Source organism: Acomys minous (genome assembly GCF_964271855.1).
Source record: "Acomys minous genome assembly, chromosome: 19".
In the NCBI taxonomy this organism is placed as follows: domain Eukaryota; kingdom Metazoa; phylum Chordata; class Mammalia; order Rodentia; family Muridae; genus Acomys; species Acomys minous.
In genome coordinates this window covers 66,419,221-66,439,568 of record NC_140499.1, presented here as the reverse complement: position 1 = coordinate 66,439,568, position 20,348 = coordinate 66,419,221, and the positions used below count along the sequence as shown (strand labels likewise).

At 46.7% G+C, this 20,348-nt stretch overlaps 1 protein-coding gene across 1 annotated transcript in view; it reads left to right on the top strand.

Annotated features, from left to right (window-relative positions):
* The window catches only part of VPS45 (vacuolar protein sorting 45 homolog), a 61,753-nt gene that overhangs the window by 41,075 nt on the left and 330 nt on the right, over positions 1 to 20,348 (top strand). The gene's annotated exons all lie outside the window — the stretch shown is intronic.

The following is a 20,348-nucleotide window of genomic DNA, read 5'->3' as shown; positions in this document are numbered from 1 at the left end:
AGGTGGATCTCCGTGAGTTTGAGGCCAGCCTGGTCAACAAAGCAAGTGCAGGACAGCCAGGGCTACACAGAGAAGCCCTGTCTCAAAAAAAAAAAAAACAAAAACAAAAACAAAAACCTCTCTTCAGTCTCAGGTCAAAATGGCAGGCAGCCTGCTGTTGCCGTGTCAAGCAAGTGGCTGGATGGTTTTTGAAAATGGTATTAGAATGCTGCAGGATTCTATAAACTGGGGTCAATGTGAGATGACACAATATATGAAGCTGAGGGTGTAGGAGAAGCCACAAGAAGGCTCGTTGAGGACCTTCGTAACGGCAGAGCCCAGGACCTGGCGCGAGGCTTCAGACCTTGTCTAAAGAGCAGTGCACAAAATGTGAGGAGGGCAGAGTCTACCTTGACCCTCACCTGAAGGAGGTTATTCGAGGAAGAAAAGAGAGAGAAGAGTGGGTGAAGTGATCTCGTAGTTGGGATCTGTGGGTGCGCCTGGTCTCGGGATATTTATGTACGTATTTCAACCTAAATCACAATTTAAGAATTATTGGCTCTGCAGATGCCTCGCTTTAAGTAAAGTCTATTGTAAACATAAAGAAGAAGAAAAAGAGAGAAAGAAAATGGAAAATATTGAAGTTTTTAAGTAGTAAAATTACAGGAAACATGTTGTCTTAGGACTAGTACCGTGGCACTGAGGGGTGACGACGCCGAGACTAGAGAACTCAGTCATGGTTGCATGTAGTGGTTAGTCTGAGAGTCCGTGTGGTCCGTGTCCGAGGGTCCGTGTCCGAGGGTCCGTGCTGAGAGGTGTGGGTTTGGGTAACTGAGAGTCATGAAAAATATTTACATGTTCTTTCACTGCATATCATTTTTTATATTCAAACATAATTTTGCCTTTATTGTGGAGGTACTGTGCATGCATTGTGAAGGGTTTTCGTTTTTTAGTTCAAAATGTATACAGAGAAGGAAAAACTCCACCGCCAGCCACTTAATCCGAGGGTCCTTCCAGCATTTCTCCCAGGTCTGCACAGACATTCATGGTAGCATGTGAGCCAAAAGGGGCCTCACTGCTCACCACGGTCCTGCTCCAGAACCTGCCCTTGGCAGGACTGTAGGGCTGAATACTTTACATTGACAGACTTTTAAAAGGCAGGCTGCCTGGGGCTTTGGTTTGGTTTGGTTTGGTTTGGGTTTTCAAGACAGGGTTTCTCTGTGTAGCCTTGACTGTCCTAGATTTGCTTTATAGACCAGGCTGGCCTCAAACTCACAGAAATCCACCTGCCTCTGCCTCCCAGTGCTGGGAGTAAAGGCGTGCGCCACCATGCCCAGCTTGCTGCCTGGGTTTTAACCCTAGCTTTCTCCTGCCTCTTCTCGAGAACTTGGACAAGTCACTTAGTCCCACTGCCAGTGCCAGAGCGTGCTGACACATGCGTATTTTATTGTGTGCCAGTTGCCAGTGTCCCTGCCCACCTTACAATTAGGGTATTCTTTTCATTTTTCATTATCATTTTTAAATTCCTGTACTTACAATTAAGGATAAAACCACTAATATTGCATTTTCCAATCTTTCTCACAGTTTTTTCTTAAATATTTATGTCTCTATTTAATTTTCTGTATGAGTATTTTTGCCTGCGTGTATTTCAGCATGTGTGACCTGTGCCTGGTGTCAGAGGAAGGCCCTGGGGCCTGTGGAGCTAGAGCTAAGCATGGCTGTAAGCTGCTGCGTGGGCTCCGGGCACTGAACCCGGGTCCTCTGCGAGAACAAGTGCTCTCAGCCACCGAACCATCTCTCTAGCCCCAGATGGCTTTGTTTTATATTATATTGTTGTTGTTTTTAATTTTTATGTAGTTAAGCTTCCAGTGATTTCTGCCTTTGATGCTTAGAAATTATGCTTAGAAAGTTAAATTTCTTTCCCAACCAAGCTTATAAATGCTAACATCTTTACTATTACTTTTAGAACTCATATTTAAACTTGCATCTTAATAGCCTAGCAGAAATACCTACTTCATCTGGTTTAAGCTGTGTGGTGGAGATGTGTAGCTCGTCTAGATGCTATAGATAGTTCTTTCCTCCCGACACCAAATGCTGGTACCACTTCAACACCACGTTCCCATGGCTGCACGCTGAAGACCTCACAGGCTGCAGTGCCTCAGTCTCCCCTGACTGCCCCCGCAGATGCAGCAGCTGCCTTCTGACTTACCTGCTGCAGGCTGAGCGGCCACAGCTCCTTCTCTGGCTTTGGTAACAATGTGCAGGGCTCAGGAAACACTTCATTCTGTTTGCTAACTTGTTACAAAGCTCACAGCTCAGGAGCATCCAGCAGGAGCGCAAGGTCTCCTGGGCTGAGTGGGAGCTGCTCACACCAGCCTGACACACGTTTGAACTTTGCCATTTAATGGCGTTTGTGGGGTTCCATTATGTGGGTGTGACTGATTAGATCACTGAGCACTAGTGACTGAGACTCCAGACACTTTCCCCAAAGGCCGAGGCGCGGGCTGAACGCTCCAGGCTTCTGACCATGCCTTGGTCTCTTCCGAAAGCCACAAGAGGAGCTTCATTGAAACAAAAGACATTCAGGAAACGCCAGGGTTTTAGGAGCTCTGTGCCAAGAATGGGGACAAAGACCTCTCTCTGTCGTACTGCATACATGTCATTACATATAGAGGAGTCATCTGAGGGAAATGTCACACTGAATACACCTCTGTAACCAGTGTCCTCAGAGATAAATGTCCCTCTTGCATCTGCTCAACCCCCTAGGTCATCACTGCTTGTGGGATTCCTGTGGTCAGAAATTGATTTTACCTGATCTTAAAAGATATTTGTTAGCCAGGCATGGCAGTCCATGCCTTTAATCACAGCACTTGGGAAACAGAGGCGTGAAAATCTCTATGAATTCAAGGCCACCCTGGTCTTCAAATTTAGACCAAAAGGGCAACAGGGTGAGACTTTGTATCAAAACCAAAATAAAAAATGTTAAAAGAAGATAAGTTAGTAAATAGATATAGAGACTAATTGTTTTTTCTTTTTAAAATTTTTATTAGCTGGGCATGGTGCCTTAATCCCACACTTGGGAGGCAGAGGCAGGTGGTTTTCTGTGAGTTTGAGGCAAGCTTGGTCTACAAAGAGAGTTCCAGGATAGCCAGGGATACACAAAGAAACCCTGTCTCAAAAACCAAAAAAACAAACAAACAAAAAAATTTTTTTAATTATGTATACAGTGCCCTGCCTGCACACCAGAAGAGAGCATGAGATCTCATTACAGATGGCTGTGAGCCACCATGAGTCCTCTGGAAGAGCAGACAGTGCTCTTAACCTCTGAGCCACCTCTCCAGCCCTGAGACTAAATTTTTTAGGATCTGTGCTACAAGCACTGCTACGTAAGTGCACCCCTTCCCCACAGAGCTGCACCCGGCCCCCACAGAGCCGCACCCCGCCTACACAGCCGCGCCCCGCCCACACAGCCGCGCCCCGCCCACACAGTCTAAACTCAGTCTGACTCAACTTTCCTCCCACATAGATTTACCTAGACTTGTCCCTCCTCCCCAGTTGTCCCTGTCACTCGGCCTTTCCTCGACACAGGTTTCCTCTCACTAAAGAACACCGCCCTCCAGCCGCTGGTCACCTGGACATGTCTAAAGTGCTACTTCAGCTGAGTTTAGAATTCAGGGCTGAGCGCTGGGGAGATGGCTCTGGAGTTAAGTTACGTGCTGCTCTTCAGAGGACCCAAGATCAGAGTCTACAGCAGGTGACTCAGAACTGCTTACAACTCCAGATGAGGGGATTTGATGACCTCTACACACACACACACACACACACACACACACACACACACACACACATAAAAATTAAAATGAATTGTTTTAGAAAGAGAGGGAGGGAGGGGACTCTTATAAAAAATAATTCTGGGCTGATAATTTTTGTTCAGCATTTAAAAGTCAATGGAATTATTTTCTTTTTGGGGGGGTGAGTTATTCAGCTTACACTTCCCTATGCTGCTCACTACTGAAGGAAGTCATGAGGGAACTCAGAGGGCAGGACCCTGGAGGCGGGACCCTGGAGGCAGGACCCTGGGGACAGGAACCTGGAGGCAGGACCCTGGAGGCAGGACGCTGGAGGCAGGACCCTGGGGACAGGACCCTGGGGACAGGACCCTGGAGGCAGGACGCTGGAGGCGGGACCCTGGGGACAGGACCCTGGGGACAGGAACCTGGAGGCAGGACCCTGGAGGCAGGACCCTGGAGGCGGGACCCTGGAGGCAGGACCCTGGAGGCAGGACCCTAGAGGCAGGACCCTGGAGGCGGGACCCTGGAGGCGGGACCCTGGAGGCGGGACCCTAGAGGCAGGACCCTGGGGACAGGACCCTGGAGGCGGGACCCTGGAGGCGGGACCCTGGAGGCGGGACCCTGGAGGCAGGACCCTGGAGGCGGGACCCTGGAGGCAGGACCCTGGAGGCGGGACCCTGGAGGCGGGACCCTAGAGGCAGGACCCTGGAGGCGGGACCCTGGAGGCGGGACCCTGGAGGCGGGACCCTAGAGGCAGGACCCTGGGGACAGGACCCTGGAGGCGGGACCCTGGAGGCGGGACCCTGGGGACAGGACCCTGGAGGCAGGACGCTGGAGGCAGGACCCTGGGGACAGGACCCTGGAGGCAGGACGCTGGAGGCAGGACCCGGTCAGTGGAGTTACTTTCACTTGTGACTACTGACAAAGCACACACCTTTGATCCCAGCACTCCTGAGGCAGAGGCAGGTGGATGTCTGTGAGTTTGAGGCCAGCCTGGTCTACATGGCCACTTTCAGAAGGCCAGTTAGGACAACATAGAAAGAGACTCTGCCTCAAAAGCAGAAAAAGTCTTTTCTCACTATAATTGTTTTTAATTTAAAGTCAATATTCTGATTCTTTTTTTGTTTTTGGTTTGTTTTGTTTGTTTCGTTGGTTTTTCAAGTGAGGGTTTCTCAGTGTAGCCTTGGCTGTCCTGGAACTCACTCTGTAGACCAGAGGCTGGGCTCGAACTCACAGATCCACTTCCTCTGCCTCCCAAATGCTGGTAGTAAAGGCGTCCACTGCATCCGACTTCTTCTATTCTCTTTAAAGACTGTCTTTGTTATATTTGGTGCTTTAGCTTTAGTATTCTGAATACAAATATGAGTTTATTTTTTTTAAGATTTATTTATTATTATTATACAGTGCTCTGCCTGCATGTACACCTGCGGGCCAGAAGGGAGCATCAGATCACACTATGGATGGCTGTGAGCCACCATGTGGTTGCTGGGAATTGAACTCAGGACCTCTGGAAGAGCAGTCAGTGCCCTTAACCTCTGAGCCACCTCTCCAGCCTGAGTTTATTCTTATATGTGTTACCTTTTATAAATTGTATATTTGGTGTAATTTCTGGAAAAATTCTCATCACATTTCTTTGAAAGTTGCCACTCTTTTACTCCCTGTGGTGTCTCCTCCTAGAACTGCCCTGAGGTCTATTTTGGATCCTCGTGTGCCTTAGTTTCCCTTTTGTGCTCTGTCATCTGTGTACTCTCTGTCATCTCTGTGTGAACTTTCAGATCGCTGTTCCACTTCAGTTGTCCTCCAGCTCTGTGGACTCTGTGGTTAGCGTCTCCATGGAGTTTTAGTTTAGAATAGTTTGTTATACTTTATGCTCTGTCTGTTTCCTTTTCAAATTTGTCTGACTTTTGTTAATGTTCCTTTTTTCTTCTCGTGCCTCCGAGTTCTTCCTTTCTTTCAAGTCCTATAATTTTTTTATTTTTTATTTTATTTATTTATTTATTTTGGTTTTTTGAGACAGGGTCTCTCTGTGTAGCCTGGCTTCAAGTCCTATAATTTTTTAATTAAAATATATCACTTCTCTTTCCTCCCTCCAATCCCTCCCATGCCCCTCAGACCCTCTCAATGGGCTCTTTTTCTCTGATTACTACTGTTACACGTGTGTGTGTGAGTGTATACATCCATATACGGATATAAGGATAAGTCTTAGAATGAAGTCAAGACTTTACTTCTGTAATGTGAATTACAGGAAAGAACAGCACCAGCTAATGGTCAAGCGTCCTGGTTGTCATTTGTGTGCTGTGTAAGTATTACATATTATAAACACACACACACTAATGTTCCGCTGTGATCTTGTTTAAGAATGCTGGCCCATCCCCCATCCCATAGTCTGCTTTATCCTCTACCCATCTAATTCTGACTCCTTTGAAGGTTCTTGCTGTTCGCTTATTTCAACGGAATCTCACTGTGTATTCCTAGCTGGCCGCAAACTCAGAGGTCCCAGTGCTCCTGCTTCCTGGGAACAGGGGTCAAAAGGACGAGCCACTGCCCTGTTTCCTTTTGCTTTTTAAGCATTTAGATACATGTTTAAGGCTTAAGCATTTCTTGCCTTTCTATGTGTTTTGTTGTAAGAGAACCTTTATATAATCTGCCTTAAATTCAGAAATAAAAATATTCGTGAATTAACAGTTAGGACTTGGGGCACGTAGTTATGACATTAAATTTCATTTTCAAACTTTTAGAGGATAAAAAATTTTAAAGGTAGCCTTGCATCCTAAAATGATGAACTTTAAGTTTTATACCTAATTCAGTGGCAAAGAAGATGAATTTGGGGGTGGGGTGGCATAGAAATGACTTAATACGTTCATATCATCTCGTTCAGATTTTTCCCTTTCTGCTAATAAAAAAACAGTGAAGACACTTAGTAATTACTGGGTATATACTGTGTTCTGAGGACAATACTAAATATTTTACGTATATCCACTTAATCCTGAGCAGTTAATTAATGAGACAGAGAGGCCGAGACTGAGATTGGGAGGCAGAGCCCAGTGTGCAGCTGTGTCATGAGTACACCTCACATGTCCCTGGCCCCCACCTGTGTTCTCTGACCCTCACAGTCCAGCTTGTCAGCAGCCATACAGCAGTTTTTATCTTCTTGATCCAAATACGTTTGCTCAAATGTACTTAGATAATCTTTTGCTTTTAATAGATTCTAATATCAGTGTTCAAAAGGATTAATTGACCTTTAAACAATTTAAATATACCTTCTGAGAGTCTTTGTAGCTCTATAGCCTAAGAAAGTAACATTTTTCCTTTAACTTGAATTATCAGAAGTATATAAATTAAACATCTATATCTCATTTTAAAAATAAGTAGAGTTAGAAAGATAAACATATGCACATCCTTATAAAATAGTCTTTCCACGTGTAAATAAAAATGCATATTTCCAGATTTTTATTATTAGTACTTTAAGCAAAATTTCACTTTACTGTTTAAAAAAGCAAAGGAAAATTTTTTTTAATTTCATAAATTAGTGTCAATGTTACTGAGCAAATGATTTTTTTGTGTGTGTGAAATTAAGAAATAAGAGCTCCCAAACGGGGGGGCTGGAGAGATGGCTCTGAGGTTTAGGGCACTGACTGCCCCACCAGAGGTCCTGAGTTCAATTCCCAGCAACCACATGGTGGCTCACAGCCATCTGTAATGAGATCTGGTGCCCTCTTCTGGCCTCCAGGGGTACAAGCAGGCAGAGCAATGTATACATAATAAATAAATAAATTTTTTTTAAAAAGAGCTCCCAAATGGTGTCAGATATAAGTGTCATCTTATGGAGCAGTCCTTAAGCCAATCAGGAAGTGGTTGGTTACCCCATCACATCTGGCATTTTTGGCTGCTTGGAGACGAAGGGTCAGCTTTAAGAGTCAGCTCCTGACACCCCAATGGACGGCCACACGTGCAGTTACACTTGGGCAGCACAAGCCTTGATGTGAAGGTGCTGAGGGTGACCCAGAGCTGGGTGGGGAGGGGGCGTGGGGGACCTGGGCAAGGTGGGGGAGGGGTGAACATAACTAAAATACATTGTTTAAAATTCTCAAAGAACTAATTTTTTAAAAAAGAAAGAAGACAGCCCTGAAAAAACCTCAAGGCCCTTCAGACTGCCTGATAGCATGCTAAATATTTACACTGAGTACAGGATCGTTTACAGCTTTTGAGCAACGAAGCTTTTAGGAAGAGGGACTTGCCAAATGAAGAGGGGAAAAATTGATGTTTATTAATTTGTAAACAATTCAATATCAGATTCTTATAGTTTCCTTTTATAGACATATATAGCCTATAGCCAGTAAATAAATAATAAAATATATGATTAATAATAAGAAATTATTATTATTGCATCTCAAAGGCTATTTATTATGAAGGCTTAAGTAATTGGAAGTAATTCAAGAAATCCAACTTTTAGTGGATAGGCTCCATGTTCATGAGTGCACACTACCTGAGGTGTCACTGAGTTGTTAAGTAATCTACTCCTTTTGTTGTTTTGTTCTGCGCCAAGGTCTCACTGTATTGCTCAGGTTGGCCTTAAACTGGTGGGCTCAAGCAATTCTCCTGCCTCAGCCTCCTGAATAACTGAGTATTCAACCACCAACCTCCCATCTCTCTTCTTTTTGTTTTGTTTTGTTTTGGTTTGGTTTTTTGTCTTTTTTTTTTTCCAGAGCTGAGGACCAAACCCAGGGCCTTGCGCTTGGTAGGCAAGCGCTCTACCACTGAGCTAAATCCCCAGCCCCTTGTTTTGTTTTTAAAAACAGGGTTTCTCCTTGTAGCCTTGGCTGTCCTGGACTCACTTTGTAGACCAGGCTGGCCTGGAACTCACAGCAATCCGCCTGCCTCTGCCTCCCGAGTGCTGGGATTCAAGGCGTGTGCCCAGCAATTTCCCATCTCTTAAACCACTGAAGTCCTATGGCTGGGCATGCAGCTCAGTGGTGGAGTGAGCGTTTAGCAGTCACGAGGCCCTGGGGACAGAGGAGGGGAGTCTTCTATTAAAAAAAAAATTACAGCTAGATACAGTGGCGCTGCTTGTGAGCTTGCACTACAGACAATATCAGGAAAATAAGTTCAGTAGTTTGTTTCTGTAAATTGTTATGGTTCGATCTAGGAGGCTGTTGCTTTACAGTGTGTGACACCCAAAGGGTGAAATTGTGTTGCAGCCTTGAACTCAGGAGCTCTGCAGCTCAGTGTCATTTTGGGGAGCCGTGGAGGTTACAGAGCCATAGTGAATGCCCCTCAGGAATGCTCAGGATTGTGTAAGAGGCGGCACGGCCGTGTCACCGTGTCACGGGATTTGACATGGTGGGTGGTGATAGGCAGGACGGGCTACAACAGAGCCACCCTCCTTACCGAAGTGCTTCTTGTGGAATTGCCGTGGGCACGGGCACTTGGTTTCCCTCATCTTCGCAATCTTAAATAAAACCTGAGCCACCATAGACTGATTCTGCAGACGACTCTTGGACACGCCACTTCCGACAACATGCACAAATCACCGCAGTTCACGATGTGGCAGAGGTTACTTCAAGTGCAGGATAAATGGGTCAAAATTGACCTGCTTTCCAAAAAGTTCCAGGCTCCTTCTCCCTCCCCAAGATAAATTTAGTAACTGCCTGCTGTAAGTTGAAATTAAATCTTAGTTGTGAAGTTTATTCTTTATTTACACCAACAAATAAAGAATAAAAACGCTAGCATGGTGGCACACACCTGCAGCTCTAGCCTCTTAGGAGGCAGAGAACTCTAAATTTTGGTCTAGCCTGGGCTCAGTATTGAGTTCCATCTCAGGTTAAAAAAAAAAAAAAGAATAAAAAAACTAGTCTTTCCTTCCTGCCGTAGAGGATATCTAGGACTAACATAAGTTTTTGGTGATAGCAATCTTTTTGTTTTGTTTTGCAGCGTTGGGGGTCAGGGGATAATGCTAAGACCTCATCCAGCACCTGAACATTCTAGAGAATTACCTCTGACCTTTGCTTGGTTTGTTGTTGGTTTAGTTTCAGTTTTGACATACAACCTTGAGTAAGTTTCTTCATTTTAAGCCAGAAGGTACCTGGAAACATATGCCCCACCCCATCTGCGTCTTGAACCAGGGCCTGGGAGTCACTGCGTAGCTTGAGAACGGTCCTCCTACCCCTGCCTTCCCAGTGCAGGGTTACAGACACAGGCACCCTGCCTGCCTTCCCAGTGCAGGGTTACAGACACAGGCACCCTACCTGCCTTCCCAGTGCAGGGTTACAGACACAGGCACCCTGCCTGCCTTCCCAGTGCAGGGTTACAGACACAGGCACCCTGCCTGCCTTCCCAGTGCTTGGTTACAGACACAGGCACCCTGCCTGCCTTCCCAGTGCAGGGTTACAGACACAGGCACCCTGCCTGCCTTCCCAGTGCAGGGTTACAGACACAGGCACCCTACCTGCCTTCCCAGTGCAGGGTTACAGACACAGGCACCCTGCCTGCCTTCCCAGTGCAGGGTTACAGACACAGGCACCCTGCCTGCCTTCCCAGTGCTTGGTTACAGACACAGGCACCCTGCCTGCCTTCCCAGTGCAGGGTTACAGACACAGGCACCCTGCCTGCCTTCCCAGTGCTTGGTTACAGACACAGGCACCCTGCCTGCCTTCCCAGTGCTTGGTTACAGACACAGGCACCCTGCCTGCCTTCCCAGTGCAGGCTTACAGACACAGGCACCCTGCCTGCCTTCCCAGTGCTTGGTTACAGACACAGGCACCCTGCCTGCCTTCCCAGTGCAGGCTTACAGACACAGGCACCCTGCCTGGCTTTCTCCTTTAGAGCTTCAAGGAAAATATACAGTTCAATCTAAAATTCAAGTCGCCGTTCAAAGAAAGAGGCCTTTGTCTCTTTTCACACACACACACACACACACACACACACACACACACACACACACACAGAGTTTTTCAGATAAGAGCCATTGGCTGTTTCTACCATGGCAGCTTGGACACAAATGACCAAGAGAGAACCATATTAAAAATGGTTGTTTATTACAACATAATTAACAGGGACCCACTATAACAAAAGCATTTTGTTTGATTGTGTATTTATTTTTGTCTTTTTGAGACAGGGTCTCACTTTGTTCCCTAAGCTGACTTCAAATTTACAGCAGTCCTCCTGCCTCACTCAGTCTCTCAACTGCTGGTGTTACAGACGTACACCACAACACCCAGTTAAGTGTCTCTTTCTTAAGTAACTTCTTTAAGACCACACTTTTCTGGTAGTATTTTTTTTTTCCTTCCTTTCTATCTTTTTTTTTTTTCCTTTCTTTTTTAGAGACATGGTTTCTCTATGTAGCCCTGCCTGGAACTTATTCCAGAGACCAGGCTGGCCTTGAATTCATAGATCCACCTGCCTCCTCCTCCCAAGTGCTGGGACTAAAGGTGTGCGCCATCACCGCCCGGCTCTGGTGGTGTGTTTTACAGTGACTCTGGCTGAAATGGAGCAGGTCTTCCATAGTCACATAACATGTTCCTTTAGGGTCTTCTCTCATTACGTGTAATTGTGATCACCTTTGGTTAGACTTAAATACAGCTTTTAAAAAGTGGATATTTACTACTAAGATACTATGGTGGTTTGAATGAGAACAGATCCTATAGGCACATAGGCTTCAAAACTTGGTCGCCAGCTGGTGGAACTCTTTGGGGAGAATTAGGAAGTCCCGCCTTGTTGGAGAAGGCGTGTTACTGGAAGCAGGCTTTGAGCTTTCCAACGACTCGATGCCATTTCCAGCTAGCTCTCTGCCTCCTGTCTGGGTTTGAGCTGTGACTGCTGAGCTGCTCTGCCACCATGCCTGTACACCTCCAGACCGCCTCTCCACCATCACGGGCTCTAAGCCTCTGAGACATGAGCCTCATTAAACACTTCCTTTTATGAGTGGCCTTGGCTATGTGTTTTATGACAGCAACAGAAAAGTATGTACTACACACACCAGTCTTGTCACAGGAGATAATTATCTCTGTAGCCACATTTCTAATAAAATTGCCTTCTAGATACAGTGAAAAGTATCTCATAACTGTTAGATGCAGCAGTGGCCTGAGCACGTGCAGCTGTCTGGCCCGGGCGGTGTGTCTCGGGCTCTGTGCAGGCCTACAGTGTGCAGTGCAGGCCTACAGTGTGCAGGTTGTTGTCTCCTGTCTTGTTGTTGTTGTTGTCCTGTTTTGTTTCGAGACAGGGTCTCTCTTTGTAGCCCTGGCTATCCTAGACTCACTTTGTAGGCCAGGCTGGCCTTGAACTCACAGCGATCCCCCTGCCTCTGCCTCCCGAGTGCTGGGATTAAAGGCGTGCGCCACCACGCCCAGCACGTCCTTAGTAGTGTTCTTCTTACAGGATTAATTCTTCATTTGTCTCACTAATCACATGAGCCTACTATATCTTCAAACAGGCGTGGAAATGCCACATTTCCGTTTCTGTGAAGTACATGTGACACAGGAACATGGCCGTAGAACCACAGGTACCTTCACCCACGTTTACACCGAGCAGGCAGCAGCCATTTCCCCCCGAGGGTGCTAGAACAGACGTGAAAATGATACAAGTCAGCAGTTCATTTGCTCAGATGTTTAGTGAGCAAAGGGCTACAGAAGAACAAACTCAGCAAGTCAGTACATTTCATAGTAAATAGAAAGCCATGTCTCCTGTGAGGGTACATGAATACAGGGTAAAGGGAAGTTGGTATTGCTTACAGGCAGTGAGAGTGGGTCACACTGTTCAATATGGTGTCAGGAAAACTGTTTTAAGATGTGATTTATGCAAAGACATAAGGGCAAACTGATGTAGAAAGAAAGCCTCGCGGGCCCAGTGTCCCAGCACAGAACCACACAGCGCACTGCGGGAGCTGGAGGCTGGCGAGTCTGCGTGAAGTATAAGGACGTGAAATTAGACGCCACTGAGGCCTGATCCCGAGGGGCCATGCAGCGTGTTATAAAGACGGGCTTTCACTGTGAGTTAGAACATGGCAGATCAGTTGAAGGTTTATGTGTTTGTATGAGTGTGTGTGCCACTTGTGGAGGGTGCCCACAGCAGCCAGAGGAGAGCAACCCATCCCCTAGAGGAGGATGAGCAGCAGCCACACCCACTGTGGGTGCTGGGAACTGAACTCAGGTCCTCTGAGAGCAGCAAGTCTTGTTACCAAAAGCACTTCTCCAGCCTGGGCTGCTACTCTATTGAGATGCATTTCACGTATCTCACGTAGTTGGTGTAGAGTACACTGACCTTCCGCGTGACACCAGCATGTGAGCCTCATCACAGTCTAGTTCAGAACATTTCATCTTCCCCAAAAGAGCCTCATACTCTGTCCACATCGGCATCTCTTCTCTAGGCAGTTTGTGAGGGAATTACATGTTTTCTTTTGAGTAGTTTCTTTCACTAGCATCACCTCCTGAGGCTCGCCCAATAGCATACTTCATTCCTCTTTATGACTGAGGTCTTCACTGTTTGCATGGACCACATTTTCTTGACATCAGAACAGTTTTGGGTTTTGAGGTATGTTTAGTTTTTGAGACAGGGTTTCTCTGTGTAGCCTTGGCTGTCCCAGACTCACTTTGTAGGTGAGGTGGTTTCAAGTATGGCTTAAATGGAAATGTAAATTTGCTTGACATTTCTGGAAAGCCACTTAGTATTGTGTACTCAAGTGTGGGCTCAGCTTGATGGCTCCTGTTGAGTTTGGTCTCTTGGTTTTAAGAAGCCCCAGCTCAGGGTACGGGAACATCCTGTGTCTCCACTGATGACGTTATCCACTTATCAAATCATGCCCTTAAAATATGAGTTTTATAGTCTATGGATTATATCTCAATTTTAAGATTAAAAGTTAGGACTGAGGAGATGTAGCCTGGTGTGGAGTACTGGCCTAGTCAGTCCCCAGCCCCACTTGCAACAAAATTAAAATACGAAAAAGCGAAGCTCTACAGCCCCAGGACATCCTTCTCCTTGATCCACCATGGGCCCAGTGCGGTTGAACGTCAGCGCCCCCAACCACCTGATGTCAACCGGCTCTGCGGTGCACACTGGGAAACACACTCTAGAGCAGCTCCGAGGGAGGACATGACAGCTGGCCAGACGGCCCAGCCCTTAAGGATGAGTATGACTCTTACCGAGGACCCAGGTCCAGTGGGCAGCACCCGCGTCAGGCGGCTTCTGGTGGGCTGCAGCTACAGCTCAGGGAATCCAGCACACACCTGCATACAGACACATATGTAACTTTAAAAATAATAAAAATAAATATTTTTAAAGAAGATATAACACTGAGGACTGAATTACACTGTGCACTTTCTGTGTGCTCCACGTTGCTTCAACACCTCACTCCCTGAGCTGTGTGTGCAGCGGCCCCAGCCACTCACGGCTGCTGAGCTCTCGCTGTGGCTACTTGGATTTGAGGTGCACTGAAGTGTAAAAGACATTTTGGATTTCAAAGAAAATGCAAAAAAAAAAAAATGCAAAATATCTCATTAATAGTTTTAACGTTGTTGTTTTTGACAAAATCCCAAATGTTCAGTTTTACCAATAAGGATTGGGGAGCCAGAAGCTGGGGTGAAAGTTCAAGGAGGTGGAGAAAAAAACGCAGCTTCCTTCCTGCGCAGCTGTCTCTGCCTCAGCCACCAGAAAAAAAGGAAACCTCCTTCCCCACCCACGTCTGCTCAGAGGGTCCTCCAACTGAATGTCCCTGCTACTTCCTGCACAGCTCCCTGCCCGCCCTCCTCACTTCCTCTTACTCTGTGGTTTTTCCTTACGTTCACTTATGCTTGCTCTGCCTCTTGACCTATGGTTGATTTTATTTAATTAAAGCAGAAAACTCTTAGATTAAAGGTATGTGCCAGGGCTGGGCCACATCACAACTAGAAACAGGTTTTTCCAGTAAACGACACAATCTCAGGGTTCACAGTACAATCAAATATCCTGCAACTTAAGGTAATGTGCTAAAATAATAATCTTTGGGTATATGAATTAAGTAACTATTCATTATAATTAATTTCCCTTTATATTTTTTTATGACTACCAGAACACTTTAAAATCACCTCTGTATCTCACATTTATAACTGCTAAAACACTTTCAATTTTGGTTTTGTTCGTTTTTGTTTCTGAGACAGGGTTTCTCTGTTTAACTACCCTGGCTGTCCTGGACTCACTCTGTAGACCAGGCTGGCCTCGAACTCACAGCGATCCGCTTGCCTCTGCCTCCCGAGCGATGGGATTAAAGGTGTGCGCCACCACGCCCAGCCCCATTCAGTTGTGTTTAATTTGCATGTCAACCCAATGAGACTTCGTTTCTCTGAAGAAACTGACACAGTAAAAGGCCATAAAGCTATCCAGTTGTAGGGCTGGAATGCAGCCCAGTTTGTTTCTGCCCCGAACAACTGAAATCAGCTCAGGAAACATTTTGGGAAGATTTACCTTTGCTTTTAAATGCACTTGTAAGGCAGGCAAACTACGCAGCCTTTTGCCGGGTAAGAAATTAATATAAAACAAGGAGCCAGAATCATTTCATTTTAGGGCTCTTGTCATCCCAAGTAAACTGTAGATCAAAACAATTAGTTTGGTTCCTCAGTGGCAGCTGAGGAAGGCTTAGGACACCTGGGCAGACTTGAAGCCAGGAGGGGCTGATTGCATGTTGTCAGCAAGTGCATTGCAGAGCGCCCTTAGCAAGTAACACTAGAAACTTGGCCCTTCTCCTGTAACCACAAGTTGGCTCAATCCCTGAATTATTTACAGAAAAATTGGGATACTATGACAGAATTTGCATTTCAAAGAGAAAGGGATCCAGACACCAGTGTCCTTCACTTTGGGGCATTTCAGGGTCCCCTTTGAAAGCTTGGGGACCACATCACCTGACCAGCTCATCCCCTGTAGGAGTATGTGTGAAGTTCTGTTCATGGTGCTAAGGAGAGGAGCCCTGTGCCAGGCAGGGCCTGTGCCTAACCGAAAAGCATGGTTAACGTAAGAAGACAAAGTTGAACGTAATCAGGACTCAGCCCAAGTATGTCTCCTGACTCTATTGTGTGTATACACTAGAACATCTTTAAATCTTTAAGCTAAAGACAACTTTCCGTCATAAAACAATATGGAAGCCGGGCGTGGTGGCACATGCCTGTAATCCCAGCACTCGAGAGGCAGAGGCAGGCAGATCTCTGTGAGTTGCAGGCCAGCCTGGTCTACAAAGTGAGTCCAGGACACCCAGGGCTACACAGAGAAACCCTGTCCCAAAAAATATATTTTTAGTTTGGTTTGGTTTGGTTTTAGTCTTTGGAGTCAGGGTTTCTCTGTGTAGCCTTGTCTGTCCTGGACTTGCTTTATAGACCAGGCTGACCTCGAATTCACAGTGATCCGCCGGCCTCTGCCTCCCGAGTGCTGGGATTAAAGGCGTGTGCCACCACTCTCAGTTTATTTGACCTTTGTTTTTAGACAGGGTCTCATGTAGCCCAAGCTGACATCCCAGTTGCTGTCTACCTAGGGGTGGCCTTGAACTGTGATCCTCCTGTTTCCCCTCCTGGGTGCTCAGATCACATGTGTACACTACCATATCTGCTGTGTGTGGTGCTGGGGCTTGAACCCAGGGCTGACTCGGCACATCCTCAGCCCCTGCTGACAGTCTCTGTGCATTCTCGCTCTTGGAGACAGTGCTATAAATATCTTATATGCATCCTTATGCACCTCCCATCTGGGCAGCAATTGAGCACAAGTCATGTGCCGGAACACTTTGTTCAGTGCAAATGGCATCTCATCTGACCTTCCTAGTCCAAGAAGTAAGGTCGTTGTGATCCCAGCATCCAGAGAAAACCAAGGCTGGGAGTGATTTGCTGGATCCCGTCTGGGAAGTGCAGAGCCAGGGTTTGAACCCACACCTTCGCGGGGCAGCAGTGGGAAGAGATGACTGTATATAAGGCATAAACATTTTTAAACGCTAAACTGCCGGCCAGAAAGGGTTTTGTTGTTCTTTTTTAAATTTTTTTTTCAAGACATGGTATTATGTATCCTTTCTGGCCTTAAAATTACTTTGTAGACAAGGCTGGCCTTGAACTCCTAGTTTTCCTGCTATAGTTATGGTTGCTCTTGGTTGTTCATGGTGGGAAAGGAGCTTAGCCGTTGGGCGGCTTCCCCTTGGACCTGCGTGACTGATAGCACAAGCAGCTCTTTCTCCTGACTCCGTTTCCCTGGCAGGTGCTGAGGGCCTGCTCCCTCCCTCCTCTCCCATCAGCCAAGCACACACGGCGCTGGATTCACATGTGCCCCTACCCACCAGAGGAGAAATGGCCAAGGGCTCCTGTCTGCTTTCCTTTTCTTCTTTTTTCCTAAGTTGGGCATCAATGAAAGACAGGAATTAGGGAGCAGCTTTGTTTCTAGCCGACAGTTGTAGCGCTCATCGGGAGGTACAAGGAGCCGTGTCACCAGGATAGTTATCAAGGCAGTGGTTCCTAGTTAGGTCAGCATTTCTCAGTCTGTTCTGTAGAGAGTGTGACTGAGGAGGCACTGATAGATCCATTTTTGAAAGAAGTGCACAGACAACACGGTTGAAAAGCACTGGCTGTTCTCTGGGAGAGTCACAAGGCACATTAGCATGTAAAGACACTGAGGAACCGCAGAGAAAATCCACTCACATGGTGGGCTGACCGTGTGTCCTTAGATAGCACACTGCTGTGAGCATGGGAGCCGTGGGCCCGACTCAGGGACACACCACCGCCCAGCGCCCACAGGCTTGCTTCTCTGCAGTCACAACCCGAATCTTCCCTGGCTTTGCTACAGATGTGCATGTTTATCAGTGAGGCACGGACTTCTAAGTCACACGTTTACTTTGCATGGCGTTAATCACAGCAAAAGTGGTATTATGCCTTTCTCAGCAGGGATTGCCCCTAAGGCTTAGCTCTGTCACTGCTCGTGACTGTTCATATCGGCGTCTATACGGAAGGGCTTGCTACCGTGGCGCACATGGGCATTGGAAGACAGCTTAGCGGCATTGCTTCTCCTTTCCGCTCAGGACACCAGGCTGATATCACGCACCTTCACCCACAGAGCCCCCTCATCAGCCACTTCAACACCTGTACACATCATATGATGTCAGTCCTCGCGAACCAGCCTTTCCCCTCCTTCCATCCTCCCTCACGCGTCCTAATGCCTGCCTGAGGACTACACTGAAAAGGACGCAGATGCTGGTTCAGATATGCACACACTTACGCAGTACTGCTGGTGTGTTGTGTGCCAACAGCTAGTCAGAGGACAACAGCAACGCTGCAGAGTCTAGAACGTAAAGACCATATGCGTTTTTGGTTTGGTTTGGTTTTTGTTTTTCGAGACAGGGTCTCTCTGTGTAGCCTTCCTTGGCTGTCCTGGACTCACTCTGTAGACCAGGCTGGCCTCGAACTCACAGAGATCCACCTGCCTCTGCCTCCCCAGTGTTGGGATTAAAGGCGTGCGCCACCATGCTCAGCCTGATACACATATTTTTAAGAGATTTCTATTTTATGTGTTTGCATGTGTGTGTTCATGTGCACTGTATGCATCCCAGGTGCCTGCAGAGGCCAGAAGAGGGCATCAGATCCCCTGGAAATGAAGTTAAAGTGTTTGTGAGGCACTGTGTGGGTGCCAGGAACTGAGCCCAGGTCTTCTAGAAATGCCTAAGCACTGAGCCAGCTCTGTGGCCCAGCACCCTGCTGACAGAGCAGGAGCTGCAGCGCTGACAGCCAGTCTCTGTGCTGTTTATGCCACACTCCTGCCCAGATGCAGTTGTGTATCTGCCCCTGAAGGTAGGACTCATAAGCTGTGGTCCATCGTGTGTGTAAACATTTGTTAAATTCAATTTAACTGAACTACATTGGATCCTAGCTCTACAGATTTTTTAAGTTTGTTTTCGGGGAGATTGATTTTTTTTTTTTAATCTAGACAAGGCATTCTTTTTGTTTCATTGTTTTTAAACATAGTCTAAATTTAGGATGCAGCTACCAATATGTTCGTTGCCCATAATTTTTAAGCATTCTGAGCAGTGACTCATCAAAGTCCCTAAATAGATGTTTGGAAAGTCACAATAGCCCTGGGAAGCAAAATTAGGTTTGGCAAATACTGTGTTTTCTCTTTGCAGTCAGGAATGTGTGGTCTTACTGATGCACATGGGAGGTGCACTCTGTATAATTTTAGCAAGTTCTTTTCCCCCGCGTACTGGAATTGAAAGTGAGCAAAGATCACCTGACAAGATCCTATAGGGGCAGCTTCCTTCTTACTAGAAATCACATGCCAGAGGCTGCTGCGTCCTCTCCTGACCCCCATCCAGTGTCCTCCAGCATTTCCAGTATGAGGCTGGAAGGGAAGTGATGGTGCTTTCTACTCCTTCCATTCCTTCTTCGTCTCTAACAGAGTTTACAATTTAAGTCCTCTGAACTGCAAAGCAGTGATGAAGGGCCTTCCATGCTTCAAGCCCGTGGAGCTGTGCTTACAAATGCCATCAAAATAACGCTGATGTCAGAGAGAAGCGTCCCTCACCCGTGGGAGCCACTGTAACTCCTCTATCCAGCTTGTGTGCTTTGTGTGGCTTTGCCAAGCCCTGGAGAAGCAGCTGAGTAAAACTTTATTCTGGCATGAGCGGGCCCTGTGTCAGTGAGAGGCAGAACCCAGGTGAGGCCTCTACATGCTGTGACACACATCACACACATGCATCGACACCTGAGGCCTCTGCATGCACACCGTGACATGCATCACACGCATCGACACCTGAGGCCTCTGCATGCACGCCGTGACACATGCAAAGGCTTTTGAGAAAGATTTTAGAGAGGAAAGAGCATCCCATAGGATCAAATCTGTTTTAGGAAAAAATATAATGTATAATGTAACATGGTCCTAAGGCAGAGGTTCTCCACCTGTAGGTCATGGGCACAGCAGATATCCTGTGTATCATATGCTTGCATTATGATTCATAACAGTAGCAAAATTGCAGTTATGAAGTAGCAACAAAATACTTTTCTGGCTGGGGGTCACCACAGCGTGGACAACTGTATTAAAGGGCCATAGCGTCAGGAAGGCTGAGAACCACTGGCCTAAGACAATACACAAAACCTGCCCTTAAAAGATCTGGGGTCCTGTAATTTCTTTTTAAAGTGTCAGTGGGTAGGGACACTTGCTGCCATGTTTGATGACCTGAGCTGATCCCTTCCAAGGTGTCCTCTGCCGTTCACACAAACACTGTGGCTCGTGGCATAACACAGGATGGCACCTACATTTACAAGGCCGAGAGAAAAGGCCACACAGTGAGCTCCAGGCAGCAAGAGCTGTGTCACAAAGTCATGTCCCAAAAAAAAAAAAAGGAAGAAGAAAGAGAAATAAAAGAAAAAAGGAAAAAATTTTTAAGAAAACACAATAATGTGCATAAAGATGTTGTCCTCCTCCTGGCCTGAGTCCAGAACATGGCACACAGCACACAGCATCAGCACTCAGCACACAGTACACAGCACACAGAACATACTATCAGCACACAGCATCACCACACAGCATCAGCGCACAGAACACAGCATCAGCACACTGCCTCCAGCTTTATCCGTGTTTCTTACCCAGGTCAGCGCC